We start from the raw sequence: 23,210 nt of genomic DNA on the forward strand, positions 1-23,210 counted from the left end.
ATTATATTCCTTACAAAAAAAAAAAAAATAATTCTATGCCATGGTTCTCTTCTCTTGTTTTGGCCGTATCGTTTTAAAATTTGTTTTATTAAATTAACGTGGAAACGCGCAAAAAACAAACTTTAGGGATTAAGTTTAGATGAAAATATGCCAAAAGGCGTATTGTTATCACAACAAATTTTGATGGAAGTCTCTTCACACAGGCATTTTTTATTGCTTTCTTTTTAAAGGATAATAATGTACCAATAATGTCGCAGTTTTGTTGTATACCTCTCTCCTATCTTTCATTAGTTTTTAGTCATCCTGCCTCCTTTCCTTAACTGTAAACAAATCCGCATCATCCTAACGTTAGTCACCCCCGAAACCTAGACCTCCACATCATCCTTTACTCATCGTTGAACCTAGACCTCACCGCCTCTCCCTACATTGACCTCTGAGACCAACCCCTACTCTCGTACTTACCGAACCTATATCTAGAAACCTTTTCCGTCGAAACAGCAGATTTTTGTCTAGTGGTCTTCACGCACCGAACGTCACCGAACTGTCTAATAAAGTCGAATAGTACTACGCGCAGAACAGCTCCCTTATTTCGCCCCAGTTTCCGTCAGGCTCTCCTACCGCGTACCTATTGAATATAATAAACCAACGCAAGGAATCGCGAGCCGCGGAATACAACATAGTTCCTTGTCGCCTAGGACCTTTGCCATTTTCCTAGACTTTTTACCACAGTCGCTCTTTAGCCTTCCACGAATATTCACGAATTTCCGTATTTAAAATTCACATATTTTGACGAAGTACTTATTTCTCGCTTAATATACGTAAAATACGAATAAATGTTTTATGTAGCTGTTAAATAATTTTTAAATCAAAGGATTAACTCCTCTATCTCCATCAAAATCTTTATACGAATTACTTATATTTTGTGTAGCTGGTAATAATTTCGGAATTAACCGCTTAACGCTCACATTTTTCTCCATTTAATGTGCCAAAAATGACGAATTTTACTTTTTTTAAATTGCTGTGACTTGGATTTTTACAATAGAATAGAAAGGATAGCTCGACATGAAAAGTGAAAGAAAATAATTCAACAAAATTGCACTTTCCTGACTGTGCATCTAAGCGTCAACTATTTACTATTTTAGTACTGTATTAAGTAAGAAAAGCAAACGTATTGTAGATTAATTAAATTAGGCAATCTTCTTCAGTTTCATAAATGAAACGAGAAATTAGAATGAAAACTAATTTTTCTTACTGATATACCTGTTTTTATCGGATCTTCACCAAAATCTGTGACACGAGTCTGACTCGTTGCTATCCGGCAAAAAGTTAACAGATAAACTTCTCTATCTCTAATATTTTTCTCCGATCCTCCAGAAGTTAGCCATAACATAACCATTTTACTTCAGTATAACAAAGACATTGTACATTACCAAATAAATATTTGTAAATATTTCGACGTCCCGTGTCGCAACGAAAAATATTTCTGCTTCGAACAACAAGAACACCATTGCAATTGATAATGAAGGGAAACAATTCAACGTTCGCAAAACCCAGCGGAATTGTTGTAAAAAAAAGTGTCACCAGACGGCCCAGTCTGGCGTGAGAGTGACGAGAGGGCAGACGGCAGGCGTCAACGCGACGCTGGATGAATTACGCGCGGTGGTGCTCGTGGGACAGTTTATTTTTACAAGACGGTTGTCAATGATGATGTAGTGGCTCGTAACCGTGCCTGTTGTATCTCGATATACATACAGTGGAGGACAAAAGTATTCATACACCCTATAAAACGGAATAACTTTTTTCAAATTGGGCCAAACGATTTGGGTTTTTTTTCAGAAGTTACAAAGATTAGTTTACTAGATGACATTAGTCGGAATCGTGAAGAAAATTTGAAAAATACGTTTTGTAGATCTATGTCAATTATACACACGCTGAAAATTTGTTCGAAATCGGTTAAAGATTGTGAAAATCGCACTATTTCACTAATAAATCTCAAGATTCCTACATCTTTCGATGCCTGTCGCTTGTTTCTCCATCCACCGATTTCGATGAAATTTCCAGCGTGTGTATAACTGACATAGATCTACAAAACGTATTTTTTAAATTTTCATTACAAGCTCAGATAAAAAAATTGTAAAAACGACCTTCGCTATTTTCTTCGCGATTCCGACTAATTGCAGCTTTTTCAAAAATCTTTTTACACGTCATCTAGTAAACTAATCTTTCTAACTTCTGAAAAAAACTCAAGTCGTTTGGCCCAATTTTAAAAAAGTTGTTCCATTTTATAGGGTGTATGAATACTTTTGTCCTCCACTGTATATACACATACACACGCATACATATATATATACATATGTGTATATCGAGCTTTATTTTTATGGATCGTTTCGTCCGGCGAATGATTTAATAACGACCGAGAGAGAGTATTACGACTGGGGGAGGCGAACGAAAAAAAAAAAAATAGCAGAGAAAAAAAGGAAAAAAGGGGAACTAGACCGCGAGAGAGGGAAGGGAGAGGATCGATGATTTCGCCCGGTGGGCGGAATGCGTTTGAAAATCGTAAGGGCGAGAGGGAAAACACATGGCACCGCGTGATTTTTTTTTTCTCGTTACCGGCGGCTGGTTCGTGCCAAGCCCTTTGTTCCCTGTGTAATGCGATGAGATTGCGAGAGATCTGTCCCGCGGGTGCGACGCGTGAAAACCCCGAGATGAAACGTTTCTCGAAACGTAACCCACCGTCGACGCTCCTCGGAGTGTTTAGCATCCGTAATGCGATCTCTGTTTTATTATTCCGGCTGAATAACCGCACTTTCGAGTGCTCGGAGGAAACAGAAGGAGAGGCCATTCGCGTTGCGATTTTTCGCGGAGAAAAGAAAGGAAGCGAATGAAATTGTTGGATAATAATGAAAAGGCGAGGTGTGTACAGGGTGAACGAAGTATCTCGATGTTACGAACCCACCGCCTTTCCCACACACATACCGATCTGTATAATGAGAACATTACACGTTATCTTATAGTTATTATATGATACGATTATATTATTGCAGTATCGGGGCCTCCATACCCAAAAAATAGGAAACCGGCACGGGAGAATAGAGAGGGAGCGGTTGGGGTAGCGCGCAAAGCCTCGGCTTGCTAAACCGAAGTTCCCGGGTTCGATTCCCGTTAGGTCTCTCAATATTTTTCCATCGTCGGTTCCTATATACGAGGGCTCGTCCGGGATGGAGGCATCTACGGCTAAACCGAAGTTCCCGGGTTCGATTCCCGTTAGGTCCCTCAATATTTTTCCATCGTCGGTTCCTATATACGAGGGCTCGTCCGGGATGGAGGCATCTACGGCTGCACGAAGCCTCAGGCGTTGTGAGATGAAAACATGTGAGAGGGTTTTGGCACGTCTCCCAAAAAGAGTTGAGAAGCAGAGTTTCGGCTGAGAGTGCCACTGTGTGGGGGAGTGTACCTGAAATTGTTGAGCTGAGTTGTGTTGCATTGAGGACATTCGAGGGCGAATGTCAGTTCAGGATGGCCGAGTTGTAGTATCGGGGCCTCCATACCCAAAAATAGGAAACCTCGAAGGGAGAATAGAGAGCGAGTGGTTGGCGTAGCGCGCAAAGCCTCGGCTTTTCCGTCGTCGTTATTAGATATTATTATCGTTATTGCGACGGGGTTTGTTTAAGTTTAATAAAAAAAGGAAAACGTCGAATGGAGTTAGACGATTCTTCCCGGAGAATATCGAAATGTATTCTGTATATCTCCGGAAGACGTCGATATGTCGCAAATGTAGTTACGCTTCGAAAATCTGAAGGGTTCGGGCAGAGAGACGTTTAACAACGGTAATTAGTAGTAGAGATAATATGAAGAAATTTTGAAGGAAAGGATTATTTGGTTCAAGGGGCAAAAATAAAATTTTTTTAAATTTTAACAAGGTCTTGGTTTTCTTCTTTTAAACGGGAGTACATTTTTTTATTATTATCACATGATAGCTGAGGTCAAGACCTATTGAATGATCTATGATATCGTGATTTTCACGTTACCCTCAGTACGAAAAATTGAGAAATGTTTAGGAATTGATACTGTAGAATCGCGAGCGTTATTACCCTCGCAGAATTCGTAAAGCTCAGGTAGGGAACAGACCCAAGGCGCGAGACCTCGACGAAGCGCGTTAGTTTTAACTGTTGCAGAAAAACCCAGGGGGTGCGTGAATTTTCAGGAGAGAATGGAGATGGTGCATGTTTAAAAAAAACAAAGAGTGTGGAATGAGAGTCAGTGCGGGGTAAGATTTGGAAGTGTACGATGCTCGACTCGTGAACGAGACTGTTTTCAGCTCGAACGCGGTTAGTATCATTGCGCTCCCGATGGCTTAATCCCAGAAGGGCAAAATTCTAGTAGTTGGTGTGTTGATGGTGAAAAAGAGGTTTCTCTCCGTAAGAATATTTTTGAACTCGTTTATTTGCGGTGGTGCGTGGGTATATATTAGGTCGGTGTATGTTGTGATTGGTTGGACGTTGAAGGTGGTGGAAAAGAAGGACTCGAAAAATGCGGAGGTGTGATTGGATATTAGGAAACTAGTGGAAAAGAAACTAGTGGTGTGTAAAAGTTGAAATAATTTGGGGAAAACCCGGAAGGGGAAAGGGATAGGAAACATGACCAGGATGCGACTTGAACTGCTTTATGGTAGGGAAGGAATTTGTTAGGGGCTAGGAAGACGGCTGGAAAGGACTGTTTGTTAGTTTATGATGTGTTACTGGCCGGTGGGCTGCGCGACCGGACAGGAAGAGAGGAGACTTTCAGTTGACAGCGTGGAAAGAAAGATTGTGCGGGGAAAATTCAGTGTGGAAGCAGCTTGGTTTATAATTGACGTAAACATTTAATTTAATTTTATTTATTTATTTATTTATTTTTGTTTTTATTTAAATACACTTTCCGGACCTCGATCACAAGTCCAAATCAAAACTCCAACAAAAAATTTCTTTCGAAGAGACACTTACTTGGTTCACCCTGTACGTGTAATTCTACTACGGTACGATATATTTTCAGAGGCGAGGTATGTATTTCGATTCCCGACGACAGCTCGTTTTTCGCTGGTCCGTGATAAAATTTCATAACCATCTCCCTGTCCACCGTGAAAACGCCGCATTTTCATCCGGGTGTTTACGATTTCGCGGGGACATCGGGGGCGCGCGGATCCAACGGCCGCGTGAAAAATTAAAAGGAACGAAAAGCAGAACAGAGGTGGGGAAAAAGTGTGGCGGCGCACTCGAGAAAAGTGCCCGAGCAACGGTGAGAATTTGTGAAATATTCGCTGGCGGGTGAATTTAAAACCGGGGGGAAACGGAGAACCCGGTGGCGCGTGATCCTCGCCGTTCATAATCGTCGCCTTTTCCATTATCCTGGCCGATCGAAATGGAGTGCGATACGTCGAGAAGAAAAAAAATGAAGAAGAAAAGATTGGCGATTTATCGAGAAAAAGTTGCGCGAATTCTTCTATTTCGCAGTCCCTTTTATCGCGATTTCTATTAAAATTCCCGTACACCACCCCTGCCGAAAGCTTTGCGCTCGACGTATCGCAAGAGCAAAACAATATCTGCACTAGAACCTTTAATCTCGGGTAATTTATTTAAACGTAGGGAAAAAGATGAAAGGAGAATTTTTGTTGGTAAATCAAAACACACCGCCTTTTTGAACGGAAATAAAAATTGTGTATTTACTCTATGGCGATAATTAACTGAAGAAACGAAAGAACATATACACGTGTGGTATAGTTAGCGGAAGCAACATAATGAGAGCAATATTTCCGCTGGAACCTTTAATCTCGAGTAATTTATTCAAACGTTGAAAAGAAGAAGAACTTGTGTTGAATTTTTGTTGGTAAATCGAAACACACCGCCTTTTTGAACGGAAATAAAATATTTACTTTAATATACTAATTATCTGAAGCAACAGAAGAATAATATTATGCATTGCTGATACTGGATTTCCATGTAACACGCACCACGCATGGTATAGCCGGTGGAACAAGTATAGAGCGAGCTCATAAATTTAAGCTTCAATTAGCAGCACCGTTTGATGCAGTAACACCCAGTGTCGATCTCGACATTTTTCGTTTTTCGATTATGACTGAATCAAAGCTCGAGTCCTTGTCATCTTATCTTGAACGTGTAAACTTTGACACCTTGTCGATTTTGCAACCCACTCACATACACTGAAACAAAAACTGAGACTCTTATTGCTACCTTATGTACTAAAATTGTTTAAATATTTTTTCTTTGCTTCCGAAAAATCTTTCTACTTGCAGGACACAATAGAAGTTCAGATTTCTCAAGTTCAAAATATTTTTAAAAAACTAGACGTGAGTCCATTGGAATCCATTGGAATAAGGGTTAATTTATGACTTCATTATGTCGCTTTTACCAACTATACCGCCGCGTATGCAAACGAAGAGCGTAAACCATAAACGATTTATTTATTTATTTTAAACAATCTCTTCCTACAACTTCCTTCTCCTTCCATTTCATCCATCCCCATATCGAAAAATCCGCAACAATCGTTCACGATACACGTTACACACATTCAACGGACACTCGAGGCATTAGGCCGATTCAAAACGATCGAAAATTCGAGGTTCCCCCGTGGGAAGGCAAATATCGGTCACTTTTAATATCAGCGTCGTTCTACAGAAAAAGGCTTGTCTCTGTCGTCGAGGCTGGTTTCCAACGGGCCGGCGAAATATCCCGTCGAGTGACGCGCGAGCTCGAAAAAAAGGGGAGGAAAGAAAGAAGGAGAAAAAAAAACGAAGAAGAGAGAAGAGAGCAGAAAAAAAGCAACTCTCTCGCTCTTTCTCTCTCTTTCTGCCACCCTCTGCGCGCTCGATGGAATCAAACAGGTTGCAGAGGCTGGTTTCGCCTGCCGCGGTCGTTATGATAATCACGCTCGAAGCCCGGTCACGGTGTTATTTTCCACCCTCCACGCTCTCCCGCTCGTGGAATTTCCACGCACGCAACGGGTACCACCGGCGACACGAGCTCGCAAAAGAGCTTGAACCACCCTTCGCCGTGGCTCAAAGCGAGACGTATCCAGGCCAGGAAGGCGGCATTAAGTTACGATGCACGGAGAAATAACGCAATAGTATCGGTTCACCCCCTTCACGCGACAGTCGGCGAAACTCTCTATATCTTGGCGAACTGTAATTCAAACGAAACGCTCCTCCAATCCTATCTGTTTCTCTGTTCCGGCCGTCTCTGTTCGAAATGAAATCGACAACTTGATTCCCAATTCAGATCAAAGGGGCTCGAAATGAACGGGAAAAAGAAAGGCGCGACGTGAAAATACTCGCTGTCTGTCGCTTTCCAGGGAGAGAGAGAGAGAGAGAGAATAAGAGAGAAGGAGGAGAAAAATACAGCCAGATATTGTGAAAGTTTCAGGCCAATTCCGCGAGGTCTCTCCATTAAGCGTCGTCGATTCACCCGGTGTATTTTCGAGTTAATTCACGTTGATCGAAATAGTAACATGGATAGACAAATAGCGAGGAGGAGAAATTGTCACGTCGTTTCGGAGAAGCCAGAGAAGACGAATGTGCCCCCTGTTTCCTACGGAGACAGTTCACGGCCGGTGGCTCGTTGATCGAAAAGTTACGGGACGACGATTTATTTCGAGTCCTAGGGCGACGTTCTACGCCACGCAGGGAACCCCGTTCGACGAATCAAAATTTCTGATACGACGACTCGTTTTCTTCGACACAAACCACGCAGGAGCTTTATCCCTTCGAGGGTAAAACTTTCCAACCGGCCGGTCCGCAGAGTTCTCGCGAAAACTGAACGCGAACTGTCGTTTCCGGCGTAACATTTTCTCCGCTTTTTTTTCGCCTCTCCGAGGACTGGCCGAATTGAAAGCGTACTCTGGACGTAGGTACTTTCGGAATGAGACAAATTCGAGTTCGCAAGTTTACTCTCTTTCTCTTTCTTTCTTTTTGGTTGTCTCTTGGAATTTCTATTACTTACTTACTGTACACACGTTCGACGTGAAAAACGGCTGACTCGTAGTAGGATATTTCTCAGGAGCGAGATAGACTGGGATAGATTCGAAATCGATAACACGGAGCGGGTGGAAAGGAGCGGTAACGCGTATCTAATAACGAGTAGGACACAGTGGATCGCGAGGAGTCGATGGGCAAAATAGCTGTGTTGAATTTAAATCGGCACACGATGCAACGATATCGATTCGGTGCTTTGCACACGCGAACGGAATAGCCCGGAGTGAATGAGAGACCGTGTGCCCCGCGACGCGTGGAAAGAGGGAAAAAAAGGAAAAAATTGAAATGATCTGCTTGTACAAACGATAAGCAAATCGAGGGAGCCGAATAAACGGCGGCCGAGTGACGTTAATTGGAAACGAGTTATCGGCTTTATTTTCCCGACGTTTCTCCCGCGGGATCGGGCACGACTTTTCCACTTCCTCGCGTCGATTTTTATCGCCGATGTGAGCAGAGAGACGTGCGTGGAGGGGAGAAATTAAAAAAATACCGCGTTTGTAATTCGGTGGTGAGTTTCCCTCGTTTCATCTCCATCGCGCGATGCGTTCGTTGTTTCGGGAAATAAATTTTCGGATGTAACGGATGAAAATATGTAGCGGACTCCGGGATCGGCCGTTTGAACGATTTGTCGGTGGCGAGAGGAAAATTAGTTGGATGTTTTTCTTTGGGAACGATAATGAAAATTAACGCGTTGTCTTGTGCGGACTGTAGAGATCTATTGAACGGTGGGAGTGATTTCATGGTTGGTTTAATAATTGTCGCTGTTGATCTAACTTTACTATAACGGGTGTTTCGTTTAATTGGAAATGAAGGAGTATCTTGTGAGGAGGTGAAGCTATTGAAAACAATGTGCAGCGGAGCGTACGGTAAAACAGTATGTAAAGATCGAGAAGCGTGATTCCTCCTGGTGTCATCTATTGATTGGGTAACAGGTCATGGATGGCGCTGGGACGATTATTGGGCGCCAAAAAGGAGGCTCGATCGTCATTTCTTTCCCCCCGATGGGCAGATTGTCTGGTTCGGCGTCGATGGGAGAGAACGACACAATAAAGTGCTTCGCCCAGATTGTAACCCTTGCGTTACAAATGTTTTAGCAAAAGTTGTTCGGTACAAAGAGGGTTATTATGTGGTACAAATAGTTTTCAACGCTAGAACTACCGGATGGGTCAAAAGTGACCCATTAGCAACTTCCTTTATTATTATTCTTGCGTTAGGCTTTCGCCCATTAAAAGTTTGAGTAATAAGCTAGTATCTGGTGTCACATTGCCCTAAATAGTATTCTAAGCAGATTGCTCTAATTTTCATTGCGCTCCTTATGAAATAATATAGGCTTCGTACGTCCTCCTGGGTGTTCGGTTTCATAATTTCTGTACTGTTTGCATCTGTGTTACTTTTTGGCTTAAATGCGGTGTACATCGGGCAGTCCCCAAAAGTGAATTTACATGTAACTAAAGTGTGAGTTAAAAATTCAGTTTATATCTATGCAAGTAGAAGTATACGTGCAGAAAATAAAGTTGGAAAGTTGCAAACGATAATACTTAGCAGCATCTTTGGAAAGTTGCCAATGGGTCATTTTTGACCCGGCTGTTCCAGTGTTAAAGTAATGGAGGCAATTTAAAGGTCAACTTCTTTCATAATTCCGGAGATATATTTAAGATGCTGATACCTATTGGTCCACCCTCTGTAACTTTTATCGTTGTACACTACCGACCAAACGTTTGGAACCACTGTGCATTGTAAATTACGCAAAAATTTCCAGAAGAAAGTTAGCAATTTCAAGAATTTTTTGACGAATTCTTTTTAAACGAGGTAGAGTGCCGTTGATCTACACAGCATCAACTTCAAACCTATAACGAATTAGCGTAGCCGATTCAATATTCATGTAAATTGCCAGGTGACTCCAAACTTTTGGCCGATATTGCACATACACTACCGGCCAAATGTTTGGAATCACTGTAAGTTCATTGTAAGTTACACAAAAATTTCTAAGAAAAAGTTTGCAATTTTAAGAATTTTTTAAGGAACTTTTTGTCGTTCGAATCAATCGAGATGAGGTCAAGTGCTATTGGTTTCCACAACATAAGTTTCAGGTTTATAAAGAATTAGTAGCAGATTCAATATTCGTGTAAATTGCCAGGTGACTCGAAACTTTTGGCCGATATTGTACATGTATCGTGAAAGATCATTTTTTTACATTTCATTCACTAGTGTGAAACGTCAGTCGTCGCAAAAGTGTACGTAACACCAGACTTGCGGAATATTTTCGAGCAACTTAAAGTTTTTAACGGTAACCACGAATTCACAGGGATTTCCTTGCAACTCTCAGCGCAGAATTCGCGACAAACCCGTATTCAGAATCACCGGAAACGTAAATACACCGCGAAACTAATACCCTGTTCCATGGAACATATTCAATGATCATATTTCCGAAATAAGCGCGGTTCCAGTTTCCATTACCGGATCTAAGGTAGTCGAAGGATGTATGTATCGCGTTTCACAGCTGAAATAAACGAGAGCAGTCCAAACACCGGAACAATGTAACTTTTGGGTCTCTCGATCGGGAAGAAAATTCAAACGTTTCCCAAAGCTCGGAAATTCTCGCGAACAACGTACCGGAAACGTGGAATAAATTTTAGCAATTCGTCGAAACGTAGGCTCGCAAGCTTCGTCTCTCTCCCTCTTCGTGTGATCAGTAACGAAACGAACGAACGAACGCGCGGTAGGTGAACTCTTGTGAAAGATTCGTAGTTGAAAATTTACAGAGTTTCGGCAAACAACGAGGAAAGAAAAAAGAGAAACACCGCGCTTGTTGTGAAATTTTCGCGGTACCACGCTCCGAAAGAGAATTCTCATTTTGAAAATAGCTGACGCGTGCACATGTCAGCTTATGGATTTCAGTTAAGTCGATTAAAGCGCTGTGTATATTAGTGAACGTAGAAACAAAAAATTTGTCCGCTCATACGAGGCAGATGGAACCGACATTTTTATATTCACTGTACAGGGTGTCTCGGGTAAGACTGAACGCCTCTAAATGTCTGTTAGAATGGAAGAAACGCAAAAAATTCAATCACATTTGAACGGAACCATTTTTACATCCTTGCAAAATAAACTAAATTCTACATACCTATTCGATCGATAAACGGCTAATTTATTTCCAGCAATTCCATTCGATACAGACTTTCCAAAATAACACACAAACAAACAAAAGTCCAAAATTCCAACAGTTAACCCTTTGAACTCCAAATTTGTTTTTTAATTTTCATTTCAATAACTCTGTTACGAACTCACTGCCCTTCCCCCACACATTGTTATTAGATACTATTATTACATTATTATTAACATTATTATTAGATATTATTATTATCATTACCAGACACCTTTATAATTATAAACCAAAAACGCAAAGCAACCGCCACAGGTAGGAAGGGGGTGAAAAATCCATGAAGCGACGCTCGACTGCAGGCCCTTTTCCTGACCATTGATTGGTCGGAAGCAGGGAAACTAGTATAAAACCGATGTACCCGCACAAGGTCGACAGATAGTCTAAAACAATACACCAGAACGACACCCGATCGAACTAAACATTAAATAAAACGACATCAAACACATTTCATCAACCCGAAACGAAGGCGATCTCAACCGTCACGGCCCGTTCCGTAGCAAACTCCCTATTATTTTAAGAATTTTATTCGAAATGCACTTCAAAAGACATTTGGTCGATAGGAAGCAATTTAAACTATTTTTTTTACTAATTACATCGAAAATGGCATTAAGGGTCACACATGTGTACCTATTGCTCATGCAGGTAAAAAAGAAATTGCAAAATATAATACACGTTTAAACTGGGAATTTAACATACCTGCGAATAAAACTGACGTCGAGTCGCACTCGACAAAGTAGTCCAAAGGGTTAAATGTAAAGGATACATCTAGGTGATCGATCTCAGCCAAGGCACTCTGTACATTTTCCAAAAAATTCAACCACTTACCCATTTTTCCATCCATACAAAACACACTAAATATGTATATCTCTACATACTGTGAGAAAATCCGTCACCGAAGACGGTGAAGCGAGCATCTTGAAGCCACGCCCAGCGCGCTCGGTGGGGGTGACTCCGCCCCTTTGGGTCTCTCCCTGGGCCTGTTCGCGTAGGGGTGGACAGGGATCGGCAGGACGACGCGTCCTCGCTCTTCACTTTTTGCGAACGACGCTCGCGGATATAGACTTTGAATAAAATATATTATCGTGTAAACGTAGACACGTTCAATTAATTTCACGCCCACCCTACTCCGAGTCAGAGTACTTTCTGACAATACCTATTCGACCGATAAACGGCTAATTTATTTCCAGCAATTCCGTTCGATTCGGACTTTCCAAAATAACCCCGAAAAACACCGCGTCCATCTGCCGTCAATAATCGATCCCTTTCGGAACTTCCCCCGTGCCACGATCTTCCGTATAAACCGAGTAATCTCACAACCGTCCTCCCCCCGGAAAAAAAGTCACCCCGAACCGGTGGCAAACTGTGGGCAATTACTCGAAGCACAGCTGCCAGAGAACTTTCCGTAACAGATCACGGGACAAATTAATGGCCGGCATTAATTAGGGGTAGAAGACTGGAAGAGAGGAGGTCGTCGTGTATAACGTTGGCGCGCTAGAGTTAAAATCTCGCGGCGTGTGCGGGCCATGTTACGTCTTCGACCGCTCATTACTCCACGTCGCGCGACGTTTCCGTCATCGGGGCCATAAGCTTGTTGGCTCTAACGTGTAAAAGGGCATTGTGCTTGGGTTGGCCCCCGAACTACGACGTTCCGCCGCCGCGTATATTAATTAATCGCGCGCGGTGGCTACGTGAACGCGGTCGATTTGCATCCGATCCTCCTGGCCGACGTGTCCGGATCCCGTCCAACGATCCCCGCCGCCGATACCGTTAATGTCTAAATACTGTCGTCAGTCGGTGGCCATTGACGATCCATTGGATTCTAATTAACCGCGACACCGACGATACGTTTCGGTTGATCGAACGTAATTTAGCTGTCGATAGAGGATAATTCGGTATTTTAGAATTAACGGGGAGATTTCTCGATACAGGGAGAATGTTCACGATGGTGTTTTCTTGTGGACATTTTTTTTCTTTTTGGTTTTGCTTCGATAGTGAGAAAATTTCCCTTCTAAGTGTCTACGTGATATACGATTTAAAATTTAATATACACTTTTATGGGTGAAGTGTAATTAATTGGAATAAAGAAATTTAAAGAAATGATATTTCTCTAGCAGAAATTGAACCCTAGCCTACTGCATACAAATTTGGTACGTTACGACACTAAGTGTTGTCGTTGACGATGCCAATAAGAGTGACGCTCTGTTTTCCGCCAAAAACGCGCACGTTCACCTAGTCCTTCGAATTTTCCCCCTTTTCATAACGGTCTAGAATGTCCGCACTCGCTTTCTCCTCTGATTTCCTTCTCGAAAATCCAGCGATTTCCATTTTCTTACATTTCCATCACGCCACAATGCTACATATAGAATCTCTAAACTAATACTAAGTTTCCTAATGATGAAACTGAGGTGGGTGAGGAACGTCGTTACACCGTTTTCACCTCAATTTGTTAAAGTATAAGTGTATGGTCGGCGTACAATTGGTCCAGAAAATACAATCGTTTACTTTGTTAATTGTCCCGGCGGCAGCGGTTCGGCGGGTACGTCGCGATGGTCGGTAAAGGAACAAACTGTCTCGAGGTGTAGACGTACTGGGTTTTTATATTGTTAGGACAGGGAGACAGGAGTAGCGATAGATAAAGATAGAAGTGGAGAAAGTGGTGGAAACGGGAAAATTCGTTCGTCCTCGTGCGAACCTGGATGCCACATGTGCGCTTCTTAGGCCACTCGAGGACGAAGGCAAGTCTTAACCCGCGGCTCGGGTCCAACTTCCCGACTGGCTCCATACTCTCCGCAAATCGCTCTATCCCAACTTGAAACGTCAGCCGCGCAATATGCATACGATATCGGGGGAATATTTTTAGCGGAGGCAAGCAACTCGGATATTTCGAAACTTCGCTACGCGCAACCGGTTACTCTGTAAACAGAACCAACCCACGGGGGGATGAACAAAAGCCGCCGCAGCGGAAGCTTTTTTCTTCCCCTCCAATCAACGCTCGTGTTTACACGAGCCACGCTAACGATCGCGCAATTGTTCTCAGAATCGGCGAAAGGGGAGCGTGGAACGCAACAGAGGAAATCGTAACGGCGAACAACGAGACCACGTATAACATCAAGAACCTACACCCGTTCACCGTATACAGTTTCCGTGTGTCCGCGGTAAACGCCATGGGACGGAGCAAGCCTAGCCGGGAGTCTTACTACACCGTCACTCTTCGAGAAGGTACGTTTCTTCTTACTTCTAGCTCTTACAAGGTATCATTAACTTCCTGCTTCGAACGTCTTCGAGTATCGACTGGTCCGACTTTTACCGCCATGTCGCGGTGAAAGAATGTTGCAAGTTGAAATTCGGAGGAAATTCAGTGAAATTTATTTTAGTTATTTATTTAAATGCATGGATATAACAGTTATTTGGTATACAATGATAAATGAGCATTGGTGATTAAAAATTTGTGTAGTGACTTGCCAAGAAAGTTAAGAGACGGACGAAAAGTGTTAGGAAGACAGTTTTCACTTTTCAATAATTTGATTTTCTTCTGGTGCAAAAGTATTTTTGAATAATTCGTACTTTTTGGGGTGACCAATATTTTCGGCCGAAATTTTATATTGGCTAGATAGAGTATGGTGAGTTTGAATTAAAAAAGTGGTAACAAATAGCGATAATAAAAACTTTATAAACAAATAAGGCATCAAACGTAACACAGCTCTTCTCCAAAGACATAAGGTTAATTAATAATAAAATTTTTATAATCATGACACATTATAGCATGGAGAAACCCATGTGATAGACTGCTAAACAAAGTAATCCGTGTTGATAGACTGCTAAATGAGAGCGAACCAAAGTTCTATTTTCAAAGTCACTATTTTATCTACACATATAACAAAGTAGATCAAATCGTATCTTATAAAAGATTATTATTTAACCCTTTCACTGTTGTTGGCGCCTATAGGCGCTTTGTAAATTCTCTCGCACTGTTGGCGAGTGTTGGCAGACTTACACTAATGCAATGAAAGAAATTTAAAAACGATCAATTTAAAAATTTTTAAAAAGCTTTAAAACGCCAAAACGGAAGATCTTCCCTCTAATCTGCCGCAGCGAAAGGGCTAAAGAGTGCGGAACACTTCTGTGAGAAAATCCGTCCCGAAGACAGTGAAGCGGGCATCTTGAAGCCACGCCCAGCGCGCTCGGTGGGGATGACTCCGCCCCTTTGGGCCTCTCCCTGGGCCTGTTCGCGTAGGGGTGGACAGGCATCGGCAGGACGACGCATCCTCACTCTCTCTACTTTTTGCGAACGACGCTCAGATAACGCGGATATAATATACTATTGTAAAAACGTAGACACGTTTAATTAATTTTACGCCCACCCGAGTCAGAGTACTTTCTGACACTTCACAACCTTCGACAAATCTAACATTTCAAAAAAGTACTAATACAAAGTTTAAGTTAAAATTAAACGTCGTTCAACGATATCTACTACGTCCCAGTAAAAAACGTTCCGAATATGAATATCCTCGTGCAATAGTAAAATCCACTTTGCATTCAACATATTCCTCCGTTCCTTCCTCTCCCCACCAATCGTCGTCTGCCGCAAGAAGCCATAACTCTTCGCTAGACATCAAGAGAGCGGCATTAGCGGAAAACACCGGTGGGAATGATAATAGACATAAAATTCAGCGGAAGGTGTCCAACGGAACGAGTCCCTTCGGGGCAATGCTCGGGCTCGCGAAAGCAAACGCTACGAATCCAACGAAGGATAGAAACGCTGCTTCAAGCACCAACCGTATATATGTACATACATATACAGGGTGTTCCAATTTTTTCCAACTAAACTTTGCCGGTGCATTCTATGGGTGTAGATGAGAAAAAAATGTTGCACGAACGTAGATCGTTTGAAGGTTCGTAGAAAAGTTACAACAATAATACGAAATGCGAAGGGAATTAGATCAACGATAGTTACGTCTTGTGTGTTTATGCGAGCTGTGTTTGCTATCTGCGGTCGTTGAATGGGATGTATGCTGGTGTAATGCTTGTTTTGTGTCGTAGTAACCGCTGGTTCGTTACCATTCCCTTTGTACTTTTGGTACAAATTTTTAATGGAGCTTCAAACGATCTATGCTTATACAGGGTGTACTGTAATATGTGGCAAAACTTAAGTGATGGATTCAGAATACGAAAGTAATGAAAACAAGGTTGTGTAGTTTAAACATTTGTCCTATTTTACCTTTTCTCTTAGTTATAGCTATTTTATGTCTATTATAGTTATTATATAGTTTTCGGCTCTAAACGTCTTATCATTGGCCAGCAAGGTGGTACAAAGTAATGAAAACAAGGTTGTGTAGTTTAAACATTTGTCCTATTTTACCTTTTCTCTTAGTTATAGCTACTTTATGGCTATTATAGTTATTATATAGTTTTCGGCTCTAAACGTCTTATCATTGGCCAGCAAGGTGGTACAAGAAATGAGCCACTCAGAATCCAAAGTGACTAATTCCACGAAATAAAATTTACGAAATTTTGAATTTTCTATTTATGAAAAATTAAGCACTAAGTGCTTTACCACTAAAATTAGAAGAATATCAAAAAGTGGAGTTAATCACTTTGGCTTCCAAATGGCTCGAACGTCAATCCTAACTTACAAACAATTAAACGAAGAGCTGAATCGTCCAAAACAACTGCTAAAATAGAGAAACAATTGTAACTCGTGTTATTGTTTCCGTATATTAAATCCATCGCTAAAATTGCATCCCCACGATCCACTCAAAACCCAAAATCATCAACTTTCTTCACATTCCTCCAATTTCCCCAAACAATCCGCACACGTCACACTTAATACTTCCCAAACAAACCAAACTTAACAAATGTCATTCCACAACGTCAATTACACCCTGTCCAACATCAGTCTCTCACTCGCCCTCACAAACAAACTCCCTCTCCGGAAGAAACCGGAACACCCGGTACACAAAACTCCTCGGGTAGAGCAACAAGAACAAGAACACGAAGAAGAGCGAGAAGAAGAACGGTTAGCACGGCCGGTTTTCAGGCAGCGTCGCGAGACCAGCGCAGCCAACTAAAGAGGCGCTAATTGCAGCACCGGAAGGAGCAGTGTACAGCCACGCTTAACTCGAGCAGCGGTCCAGTCAGCTTTCCACTCTCTCTCTCTCTTTCCACCGTTCCTTTGGCCACCTAGCCTCGTCCTCGCCTCGCGTCCACCTTGGAAAATAGGTTGAGCGGACGACCTGAGCCCTATAAATTCTGTCAACGCCGCCGGGATTGGCCAACGCCTGCTTCTATGTATACCCACGACGCTGGACAAACTTTGCCCCGCGACGACGTCGACGACGTCGAGGAGGAGGATCCTGAGAAAGACGCCGATGGTTAACATGTTCTCTAACCCCTTCCTCCGCCTTCGTTCCCCTACGATGACCTCGATTCCCATGCGTACCGCCGTGGCAATTAGCGCGTTACCAGTAGACGTCCCCGCTGATGGGATTAGCTGCTGGAGATTTCCCACCACCGGTGAATATTTCACGGGGGTGGAACGGACGCTTTAGTTTAGTATACATAGAATTTCTTAGCCGGCCTTCTTACGGGTGGAGGGGAGGGACGCGTCGTCCGGGGACAATTAGCGAGACCAGGTGGGAGAAAAAAGGAGGTGTGCTGGTGAACTGGAGGATGTGACTTCGGTATAGTTTAATATACATGGAATTTCTTAGGAAGGTGGTACTGGTTCTTTCTTGCGGAGGAGTCAGATTGCTTTTTGGTCGGTGTTTGACGGTAGAGAGAGGGTGGAAATGGTTTTTTTTTGGTATAATTGTGAACGGGTCCATAGAGAGAGAGCGATTAATTTCGCGATCACTGACATTGAACAGGATAACATCGGTGGATACCACCTGTGGCTACCGGTTAAAGGCAGATTCGTTAAAGAGCCTGTCCGGCGTGCCGTTTGCTTTTACGGAATTGAAACAGTTTTCAGGGAAATTACGCTTCGGGAATGGTTTGTAGCGATCCTTTTCTAATGTAAGTAGGCTTGACCTGAGTTTACATATGTTAGTGTGTGACGTGGCACGTTATTTAGCGAAATTGTGAAACTTGGTGGGAAGAGAGGAAGACAAATGTTTTGTAACGTTTTTCGTGTTATACAGAGTGGACCATGTAAAATGGATCACTTAATTGTCTTCTGTAGATATGGTGGTGCCAGAAAATTTTTCTGCGCAATTTAAATCGTTTCAAAGAATGAATAAGGTGGAAGAAAAATTTTTTCGATGAAAGAAACGGGGAAAAGTGAAAGGAAAAGTCATATGAAGAAAAACACAAGTGATCTTGAAAAAAAATTAAAAAATGTCATTTACAACAAATTGTTTATACTTGATAAATTTTGTAATAAAATCTGAAGATACTTTGGTTTCCTCTTCCATCATAATTCGTCATTTGGAACCATTTAAATTGGGTAAAAAAATTGTCTCGTGCCACCGGAGCTACCTGAGTAAGATAATTAAATGGCCTTTTTCACGTAGCCTACTCTATATATGTAGGCGTTAATAAGGAAAGTCACAAATACGGTCGATCGAGGCTCTTGTCCTCAACACCCGATAGGGTCCTTCCTGACCCAGCCCTTAGCGCGTGAGGGAGTCAGGCGTTGGGACCGGGTTCCTTCTCGGTCTGCGGGTCATAAACCAACCCGAGTCCCTACTCAACCATACTCTTACAAATAGATACCATAAAACATTCTATTCCTACATATAGTGTAAACGTAGCTTTACGAACGTCTAATTGCACAACTCATTTGCAAACGATCGATTTGTACTCTTAAAAAGAAAGATAAATATACGTACAAATACACACACGTACATGTACACATATAGAGCGTATTGGTAATTTATTAATATGGATCGTTACCGCGGGCATTATTAATACGGAAAATTAATTTAGAGCATCGTCGAAAACGATTCCGAGTTTAGCGAGCACGTGCGCGGCGAATAACGCCTCTGGAAAAATTTTCCTCCGGCTTCCGGAAAATTATATTTACCGACACATTAATATCTCATTTCTCCGATTACAATCACCTAAACATGCAAATTAATTAAACCGCAGCCTGGCCAGCTCGGACGGAAGTTTTATCGCGCGAAAACCAGAGAGTATTTAAACAACATACACGTTCCTGGACAGATATCCAGTTACAACGTGACTCGACGATTGATATATTGTATTACTCGATTAATTCGTTCGATCTCCCCCCTCGCTTCGAGCTACGAATAATCCCTGCAGAGTCATGGGGGGGAAAAACAGAAAAGTATGATTAAAACGTCGAATTACAATACCGTGGATCGTTCAACGCAATTCACGGTGGCATCGATCGAAACGGAAACGCTGAGCGCTTGGTAAAAAAAATAGAAACAATCAGATCAGATCTCTGTTCGCGGTGATACGTGTACTCGTGCATTACTGGTCGAAAGTGTAGAATCACCTGGCAATTTACATCGATATTGAATTTGTATTTGTATTTGAAATTAATGTTGCGGAGATCGATAGAAATTTTAACTCATTTCGATCGATTTGAATGATAGAAAATTGTTTTATTGTGTTCCTTTCAGGTTTACATCCTCTTTTCCATTCTCTGTTTATTTCTTACTTTGTCCTGGTTGTGTAACACGTAATTAGCCTACTATTCTCCTTCTATCTACGCCCATCCTTTATTTATCCATTTTCCTTCCTCCTTTCCTTCACGTCGTTTCGCCGTCTTCCCTTTCTCGTTCACCGCTATCCATTCATCCTACTCTCCTTCTGTCCGGATCCTTCTTCTTGTGGAAGAAATATTCCTCTGTAAGGACGCGGTTTACGACCGGAAGCTTGAACAGTAATGACTGTGCGATACCGAAAGCCTCGAATCTTTGATAAAAGATTAGTTAAAGAATGGGAAAAAATTGCGAACTTTCTTATGGAAAAGTATTCGTTGAAAAATGCTTAATAAAATTGCTGACTTTCTTCCGAAAAGAAATTCGTTAAAAAGTTCTTAAAATTGCAATCTTTCTTCTGAGAAAAGAAGCTCGAAAAGAAATTCGCTAACATATTTGTATGATTTGTATTAATGTAGCCCGTGTGTGCTGTCGCACTGAGCCGACTGATTAAAAAATGGACAAATGCGTGTGCCTTTCTAACTTTGTGTAATTTTTATTGTTTGTAAAAACGAAGTGACTAGTTTGACTGTTAGATGTTGTTGCTCTGATGGTTGTAACGATTCTGACTTCTCGAGAGCTCGTCTTCGCCCTCGAGAGCGGTGGTTCTTGAAAAATACGCTGATTGGTGAATATTTTCTAGTATTCATCGCCAATCAACGTGCCTAATTTTCTCGCCAACTCCTTCCAGTGCGCCCTTAGCGCGCTTTACCCTGGTGGAGTGGGAGAAGATCCCAAGGGGTAACCAAATGTTTATAATAATTCGGGAAATTCCTCCGGGTGACTCATCGGCCAGCGGACCGTTACAGACAATTGTACCCTTCGGAAAACCCGTGGTTTATGGCATGTTCTTAAGCTATTGAGCGCGAAAGGCACAAGCGGCAAAAAACTCTAATTAAGTGATTCTACCGGCCTTCGCTAGGATGGACGTTAAAGCATAAAATAGTAAAGTAAATCCTAATCTCAAAAACAGCCTGTAGGTGCGATCGTGCCATAAACCTTTGCTGAATGAAACCTAACAATATTTCTGGAATTTTTCGAGTAACCTAACACGCACAGTGATCCCAAAATTTTTGTAAATATTCAAGCAAGTTGAACGTACAAGTTCCAAACAACGTCTACGCAGCTCTTACAAAACACACTTTTCCACTCGTCGCGAAAATCATCGCGAATCACTGCAGACACGTCTCTTTCCTTCTCACACGTTTCATCCGCGGTATTTAAACGAGAAACGCGCGTGACCGACACGTGCACCAGCGAAACGTTAGAACGACAATAAACCTCTGGTATTGGTAATAATCTCGCGCCGTTCGAACAACGTAATTAGCGAAGCGATAATCGGGCATTTAATAAACTGGCTTGCTGAAACGGATTAACGATTCAAGACTAGTTCTGCATACGTATTAATCTTTCAACGGCAACGTAGAATATTTCATACGTGTTGCATACACATATATATTCATGCGTACAATGAATTCTGGATAACTCGATGCAATCGCGATTAATTAAATCGCTTTATAAAACCAATGAAAATATCGTTACTCGAATACCGCAACAATTATCCCCGGTAATACGATATACAAGCGAAGTTCCATTGAAAAATCTTTCGTTAAATGACACGTAAACCGAAATGCAACGCGGCCGAGAGACAAACGTCACTTTCAACGCGGTTAAAACCGATCGATTAAACGTTCGAAATCAATCTGTACAAGCGTCAAAAGCGAACTTGCGGCGAGTGAAAAAGAGAAAAAAAAAGGAAGAAAAAATCGCGTCGTGTTCAATGATCCGTTAAATGCGGGCGAGAATGAACTCTCTGTCTCTGTATATGGAAAATCTGTACAGACCGGTGTGGTGTTTTCCATGCTCGATCGAATCGAAACACGAGAATCGCGGGGACGATCTGTTGCCGCCGCGGGGTTCGCACGTGAAATCGGTGCTATTAAATACATAAGCTATCGTACACGGCCACAGGCGTCGGGTTCATTATGGTAGCACGTGAGATAGGAATAATTATCCAAGTTATCAAGACTGGCCCGCATCGGTGATCGCGCTCGACTCGTGTCAATAACTAATTTAAATACCGGTTCAACGTTACGGACCGGCGAACGATGTGTATGTACAGTCGCTCCTATCTGATATTCCGACACTCTTTGGAACTGTTTCACTTTCTTTTAATTCGACCTAACGACTTGAGTTTTTTTGAGAAGTTTGGGGTACTATTTAGATGACGAGTGGAAAAGATTTGGGAAATATTGCAAATTGTAAAGGTCACATTTAACAATTTTCTTTAGCTGAGCTTGTAATGAAAATTTGAAAAGTACGTTTTGTAGATTTATGTCGATTATACGCATGTTGAAAGTTTCATTGAAATCGGTTGATGTCGCTATGAGCTACAAACTGTTGAAAATTGTGAAAATCGCACTATATACAGTGACTCCCACTTATATTCGGACACTCTTCGGAAGAGTATAACTTTTTTTAAATCGGTTCTAAGGACATGATCCGATTAGAATTTCAGTTAGGCAGATATTAGGTCCGCATTAGGTTAGCCTAATTTGCCTGGTAGGCCTTCGTGCGGTATGTAACGCGGAATATTCACAACCGCCAAATCAGGAAAGCCGCGTTAGGGCCGCATTAGGCTTTGCCAATGAGGCCAACTGCATTAGGCTCATATTAGAATAGCTTTATTAGGCTGTCATTGGGAGACATTAATGAAATCTCACCCCAATGAGGCCAACTGCATTAGGCTCATATTAGAATAGCTTTATAAGGCAGTCATTGTGAGACTTTAATGAAATCTCACGAGGAATACCTCATCAAGACACGGTATGCATTAAATTGTAGAAACTTTTATCTTGTTGAAAGCTCTCACGCAAGCGTACGTCCGACACTGAGATGTCTGTAAATATTCCTACATAGAAGCTTGAGAGCCTCACACCACCTGGTTTAGGTGTGTGCTCGGCCATCCCCATTTCAGCCACGTATGGCAACTGTTAGGAATGCCTAACCTAGGCGTGCGCTCGACCTCCCCCATTTGGGCCACGTATGGCAACTCTTAGGAATGCCCAACCTAAGCGTGCGCTCGGCCACCCCCATTTCAGCCACGTATGGCAACTGTTAGGAATGCCTAACTTAGGCGTGCGCTTGGCCTCCCCCATTTGGGCCATGTATGGCAACTGTTAGGAATGCCCAACCTAAGCGTGCGCTCGGCCACTCCCATTTGGGCCACGTATGGCAACTGTTAGAAATGCCCAACTTAGGCATGAGTAATTCCTTCCGAATTAGGACCTAATGCGGTAACGATTAGGCTTGCAGCATTTAGGTATGCCTAACTGAAATTCTAGTCGGGTAT

This window comes from Habropoda laboriosa, unplaced genomic scaffold, assembly GCF_001263275.1.
Source record: "Habropoda laboriosa isolate 0110345459 unplaced genomic scaffold, ASM126327v1 scaffold22, whole genome shotgun sequence".
In the NCBI taxonomy this organism is placed as follows: domain Eukaryota; kingdom Metazoa; phylum Arthropoda; class Insecta; order Hymenoptera; family Apidae; genus Habropoda; species Habropoda laboriosa.